Genomic DNA, 7800 nt, shown 5'->3' on the forward strand with positions numbered 1-7800 from the left:
TTGGCTACCTTATCTAACAAAGGCTAATTCGTTGTTTGATTCTGTTGCATGTTTCGCATATAAAACGTTGAACCGCAAAGCAACCAGAAACTCCAGCCGTCAGTTAAACGTAGAGGAGTTAAAAAGTCCCTCTGAAATGTAGTGGAGGAAAAGTTACACGAATGGAAAACAATCAAGTACCAAAACCTCAAAACTCCAACAAGCACCTGAGTACTTATGAAACTTCTTAAGCCATGCAAGTAGCGTGGCTCTAGGGATGAAAATTGGTCGTTCAGTCCACCACTTTGGTCCAGACTGAAATATAAACTGCTGAAAACAATGAACCAAAACAGCAAAGTTGTCGGCTGTAAAGAAAAACAGAAAACAATGAGTTGAAAGATGCTAAAGCCCTCTGTAGAGCTGAGGGGAACTGTTAAGTCAGTTTCACATACAAGTAGTCATGTGATCCATTGTTAATATAAAAATATTAAATATAGCTACTTTAAATGACGTTAAATGAAGTTGTTGGAAATTAATCGATAGAAACAGAAAACAAGGAGAAAGAAAGATGTTTGATCAAAGTGATTTTGAAGCCATGAAATTGAATTCTAAGCTCAGTTTAACATCAGAGTGGAGCTCAGCTGCTGGGACCGAAACAATCAGTATTAACCTGCCAACTTTGATCAACTCTGCGGAGACACAGACATGAAACAACACTTCAGACTAGTTTAAAAACTTGTAGAGAACGATATAAATATAAACCAATATTCTGCACTCCACCGCTGTCAACATATATCAGAGAATTCAACACATGCTGTTCATTTATAATCAGTTCTATATTAAATTCTGAGCATATCTATGATTGAGGGATTGCCTCCACATGGCTCTCAACATCATCCTGCAGGTGATTGGTGGGCGGGGCTGTCTCATCAGTGAGTGGAAGCACCTGAGCTCTCTGCTGGTGCTTTGTTCAGTTTCTGTTACTTCACAAACCCTCACACGTCCACTCACCTGTATGATACCTGTATTGACTACCACACCCATCTCTTTTAGAGTCTCTCCCATTATATTCATGACAGCAGCACAGTGTGTCTTTTCATTTCGTATTCTTCCAAGTGTTTTAGTGTTTTGTGATGCTTTAATTGAAATGTGTTTTCATATAAAACAGCTCCATCACATGCTACAGGAATCTCTTCATCTTCTCCCTTTCAATCAGTCTCTTTCTCTGCCTTTAATAAATTCAAATCAATGCGACACAGTTGACTCTAATGCAATAAGACACAATCTGATGATGCGATGTCAGACAGATGGTTTTGTGATCCTATCAGCCAGGAAACATCTGCTGTTGCGTCTGGTTTCTCTTCCCACCGATCACCGTCTGAACTCTCGCAGAGAGACGGTGAGAAGATGAAACGGGACCGAGTAGAAATCTGTGCTAATATGAGATGGAGTCATCATGGCAGCTGGTCACATGCGGAGAGAAATACTGTGGATGTCTAAACAGCTGACCAAAGATTTAGACATTCCACAAATCCATCTGCATAGAGCCCTGATAACAAGGTTTTTTTAAATCCGTACAATAATCTACACAGAGTACTACCGAGCAGTGGTGTTGGAAGTATTCAAATACTTTACTTAAAGGGGACATTTCATGAAAAACTCCCTTTTTCAGTGCTTATGCACATACAGTATATTTAGGTATTTAGAGTGCCTACCAACCCACAAACAAAAATATGAAATAAGACTACCCAGTCAGTTTTTTGTGGGCTGCCTGGATCAGAAAACGTTCGATTTGGCTCCCCTTCCTATGTCACATGCAGGCTCATTAGAATATACCGCGCCTCATCTGAGTATCTCCAACCACAGCTCGAGAACTACCTTTGTAAAGGTGCACCATATTTTTCTCACAAGTCAGAGGGTGAATACCATGGATGTATAAAGAGAACTGGATACAGCGTTGGAGGCGGGCTCCCGTTCATTCTTAACGGAGCTGCTCAGTGGCGCATGAAGCCAAAATGGCTCGACTGCCGAGAGATAAAGTACCCGGATCTTCCGGCGATCTTCCACATCCATTGGGCCCATAGAGCAGGCGCAGTAGCGTTTCCTTTAACTCCACCTCCCAGCCCCTCGGTCCAGCCTCGGTCTGGGTCTCATTCACATGAAAGGAGGAATTAACTCTGGATTCTGCGATTAGTGCATTTTATAACTTTTAGGACATAATGATTCAAATAAGGGAGTTATAATTATCTCTTTCCCAATGTAAGTCAATGGGGAAAAGTATTTTTGGGCCCAGTGGCATCATGTGACGGACACGGAAGTTCTAATACCACCGTTTGGCCACTGCAAAAATTTGCTTCACAGCCCGGCGCTCTTCCTGGGGACTTGGTGAATACAGGTACTGTATATTCAGATAGACAGCGTGAGAAAAATAATGTGTTTTTTGAGCATTAAAGCATGTAAACATGTTCTAGTAGAAACCCAAAATACAAGTATGAACCTGAAAATGAGCAGGATATGTCCCCTTTAAGTAAAAGTACTAATACCACACTGTAAAATACTCCCATTACAAGTAAAAGTCCTGCGTTGAAAATGTTACTTAAGTAAAATTATGTAAGTATTATCAGGAAAATGTAGCCTATTTAAAGTATTAAAGGTAAAAGTACTCAATGCAGAAAAATGTCTCCTGGTCATCTGCTGATTATTTTCTGATGGCTAGATATGGTATAAAAAGTTTGGATTATGACACATACAGTCTTCACACAATATTCATCTTCTAAGTACCAAAGGCACCACGCGTCATCTTTATCAAATATATCTGCTAAATCCTTAAAATCCAAAGAAATCCTCCGTTAATAAAAGATCCAATGCAAAGTTCAGGGTTTAATAATGGAGGCAGGTTCTGATATTAGCAGAGATAATTAGTGATATTAAATATCCTGAAATAAAGACATCACTCATTCAACATCTGGTAAGCCATAAATGATGAAATAGAACTATTTATTTTAATTAAATCTGGAAGGGAGCAGAGATGTAATTGAAGAACAGTGAGTGGAGGAATAGCAGTCTGGTGAAGACTCTTATGTTGAGGAAAAATGGTGTTCATGTGGGAAAACGATGTGCATCTACACAACGCTTTCAGGTTGTTTTGGTCCATCCATTAAACGTCCCTGTTTGTTTGGTTTTCAGGTATTTCAAGTCAGATGTATCTGAGCTTTCAGAAGAATCCGTTGTACTCTATCCACGAGTTAGTATCTCATGATAACGAGAACTCCGATGTGACCTGAATGCCGCAATGTGTGAACACGATCAAGGCGTTCCTGGAAAACGTCTCCCTGGATATCTAAACCTTAAAGGTGCTTTGTCCACATTAACATACTGATAACTGTTGACTTCCTATTATGTATGTGGGAAGAGTAATTTCCTCCTCTCTCTCATCCTCTGCAGGTATTTAAAACTTGGAAAATCCACAAAACTTTTCTATTTTCTTTGCTCAGACCACTCAGTCTACTAGAAACTTTAAGAAATATTATTCTCATTTCAAACACAGAATGCAAGTTTACTTTTTCTGAATGAGCTAAAATGACCAACAACCACACCGCCATACACCCCCTCACACTGAGCCACCCACCCCCCAGCTCACTGAGGCTGACTGGCCTTATCGCAACTTAAGTAAATGAACTGGCGGCTGCAGCAGCACGACTCCCCTAAACCTTGAACCTTATCAGTCTGAGCCAGCTGAGAGCAAACAGCCGCCGAGCCTACCTGCATGTATTCACACTGCAGGACCTCCATCACTGCCTGCACACATTTGGAGATACTGAGGAGGAGGAGGAGAGATGAAGAAGAGATGGAAAGAAAGTTATCTGTGTTTTTGTGACCTAATAAAACTATCAAGTTCAAATGAGTCTCATCATCTTCAGGCTGAATTATTGAAACACACTGAGTGGTTAAAAACTAGTGCCGTTTCCATTTACATCAGAAAGTTGTTGTGTTTGTTGCCATAGGAAACTGTTCCTCTGATGATGACATCTCTGAATACTTTATACTCAATTATCTCCATAATTATGTCCCCACAATTCAGCAACAAGCCGGACCAGAGCTGCCACTGAGATCACTCGGGTCACATCCTCACACACCCTCCTGTGTGGGTTAAAACTTTCTGTTCTGTTTATTAAAGATCATCAACAGTGACTACACTGACTTCCTGAATAACACATTTATGGCAGAATTTGGGTCAAATTTGCTTCAAAGCCCTTCAAAGCTCTTGTCACCATTGTCATGATGAGCATGTTAGCATTTAGCTTGAACCACCGCTGTGCAGTGATGGAATGTAACTAAGTACATTTACTTGTACTTTCCTTGAGTATTTCTTTTCATTAGTTTGTTTTTGTTTGTTTATATACACAAATAATCACAAAAGAGCAACAAAAAGACTGAATGCATGATTATACTTTTTGCACTGCTTATATAATAAAATAATGAATTTAACAAAAACAAATAAATTAATGAATCTCTTACATTTATAAAAGAGACCCAATGCTGCTCGGATAACTTTTGTCATCAACGTAAAGAGGAACCTTTTCAATTAACATCTGACAAGTCACAAAATGTTGATATTGAAGATATATAAAATTGTACTAATGTATAGTCTATCAATTCCTCCACTTAATCCCTGAGAGAGTGTGTCAGCAGATTAACATAGGGACTGTCCTCGACCAAAGAAATTCTTACATTACATTCATACAATTTTGTCGACTAATCGATTAATTGATTTTTTGCTTTTTACTCCATTACATTTGTTTGATAAATTCAGTTACTAGTTATTTTGATGATGTTGATTATTAATACAAAAATATAATAAACAAATAAATTATGATATATTATTATAGATGAATCTTCACAGCTGTAAATAAAGTAATTAAAATGAGCCCCACCTTTACCAGATGCAACATTAAAGCGATGAACACATTAATGCATCAATAATTATAATTCAGTAATATAATATGATGATATATAATAATATATATGTAATGGGCCATTCTGCATATTGAGTACCTTATTTTGTAATTTATTTTGATGTTGATACATTTTTACTTTTCCCTGAGTAAAAGTAGTAATACCACAGTGTAGAATACTCTGTTACAAGTAAAAGTACTACATTCAAAATCTTAAGTAAACTATCAGAATACTTTTTACATCACTGTGTCTTAATCTTGTTAAATATTCAAATTAAATGTGAGCAAACTGAAAATAACCTATGTAAAGTGCACTATATGTCAGGACCCAAGCTGCTCTATAAAATGGAGATATATGGGACAACATATGGGACGCCAGATGTGTCTTGATAAGAAGAGGCTCTCTGCCTGAACACTGATCACACAGGAGTTGTTGTAAGTGATATAATATGTGTGTTTGGGTTTCTCTTCAGTCAGACATGCTCTTAATCTGCTCACTGTTCTTCCCACATCACTGCAACAAAGCAGGCGCCAACCAGCCAGCGGCAGCAGATTAGGATTCACATGAGAGCGAATAGCCATCAGCTGCTGCTGAGGGAGGATGTGGGAGTCCAGATGTGATGCATGTTGACACTTCAAAAGACAGATAAAAAATCTGTGGTGGAGGAAGCATTGACATTATATACTTCAGTAAAAATAGTAATATAACAATGTAAAAATAGAGTAAAAATATCATCTTCATCATCACAAGCATTTATATATTTTCACTAAAGTAATCTGTATTAGCAGTAAAATGTACTCAAGTAGTCAAAGTACTGATCCTGAAAAGTGTAACTGTGCATTTGTCTGATCCAAATCACTGTTGAGAAAAAAAAGTTTTATAATGTGACAACGCTATGGTTATGGTTTGGTTAGGTTTAGGCACAAAAGCAACTTGGTTAGAGAAAGATCATGGTTTGGGTAAAAAAAAATACTACTTTGTAAAGGTTAGGGGACCTTCGTTGTCATGGTTTCAATAATAACCACATGGTTAAGGTTAGGGAATAAAGGCGGTTAATCAATAAGTCGATTGACAAAAAATTGATTGCTGTCATTTTTTTATGTAAAGTCTTGCATGATTCCAGTTTCCCAAATGTGACAATTTTGGTGTTTTTTCTTTTTAATAATTGTATTAGTAATAATGTTGATGTTTGAACTGTTGGTTTGACAAAATAAAACAACAATTGTGGGGTAAATGTGACGTAATTTTTCACTCTTCTCACAATTTTTACCAACCAAACAATCGATTAATAGAGAAAATAATCATCAGATTTATCCATAATGAAAATAATCATTATTGTAGAATAGTACAATAGTTCAAAATGAGCTCCACCTCAACCAATTTCCACAGTAAAATCCTGCTTTTACAATAATGCATGAGTAATAATAATCTAACGATATATAATAGTATAAAAGTCACAGGGGACATTTACTTTAAGTACGTTTTCCTGATTATACTACATACTTTTACTTAAGTAACCTCTTCATTAACAGTAGCCGAGTGTTTTTACAGTGTGGTAATAGTGCTTTTACTTAATTAAAGGATCTCTTCCTACACCACTGCCAATACTGATATATCTGTGATGAGCTATTATTGGCCATGTTGATGTTTTCCTTATAAAACCTTGATCTTCTTAGTAACCGAAACTCCAGCTGCCAGATACATGTAGTGGAGCTCAGAGTTTCCCTCTCAAATGTAGTGGAGGAAAAGTATAAAATTACACAAAATGGAAAACGAGCAAAGTACCCTCTGCTTGTGGACATCCTCTGACTTCCTCTGGCAACACGATGGGGTTTAGTCGACTAATTAGTTCCAGCAAATAGACTCACCAACTACATTTGGAAGTAAAAGCTCCTTTAGTACACTTGTGTTTTACAGAACCGCAAGGATTAGCAAAAATTAGGCCGACGACAGATTAAAAGTGCTGGCTTGGTTTCGAGATGCACAGAGCTATACACTTGGATTGTATTATAAAGTGTTTTTGTTATTTTGTCCACCTCCTGTAAGATAGCGTAACGCTGTGAGAGTGGTTTAAGTAAGCACCTCTGGCATTGCCACATTGTTCCTTCACAGCCAAAATGAATCGTGACATTCCCTGCCGCCCACAAACACACATTAAAAGAATGGAAAATTAGTCATCAGGTTTCATATTTAAATTCTAAATGCAACAGCACATCCATAAAAAATCAGCACCCGACTTAAGCTGGACTCTACGGAGGCCCTGAGAGGCAAAATATTCTGGTCCATTTTCTAAATCTGATTTAGAAGAGAGAAAAAAGGTTTTTGCCAGGATAATCTTAAATTCTTTAAGCTTATTTTTTCATCTGTGAAACAGGTTTGCGAGGTGGAAAAAAAAAAGGATTTGTCAGGTGATTTGACATGGCTAAAATAAATCCAACTGGGTGACAAATACAAGCAGGTAGATGATCAAACAGGTTGTAAATATGCTGACAGTTCAGCTCATTCATTGGACAGTTTTGGTGATGTCATCCTGCATCATCAAGGCTATATGGACTCACCTGAAAAAACTGTAATAACGGATTTTTGTGACATTGACATATCATCACCTTTTAAGTTGATATGTTGAATTTGTTAGTATTTCCACCTCCAGCAGTTACAGAGCAACATGATCATTCATGAGGAATCATGTCTTTCCACCTTATTCACTCTCTTTTAGCTCTGTTCTTGGTCTCCTTCTCTCTCTCTCATGTTGAGCAGAGTTTGGATCATTATGTGCCTATTTTCATAAACACAGAATCAACATCATTTCAACCTGCCGTCTTCTGCTGTGCCACTAAACACCCACTCCAGTAATCTACCAGTCAT

The sequence above is a fragment of the Sebastes umbrosus genome, chromosome 13 (assembly GCF_015220745.1).
Source record: "Sebastes umbrosus isolate fSebUmb1 chromosome 13, fSebUmb1.pri, whole genome shotgun sequence".
NCBI lineage: Eukaryota > Metazoa > Chordata > Actinopteri > Perciformes > Sebastidae > Sebastes > Sebastes umbrosus.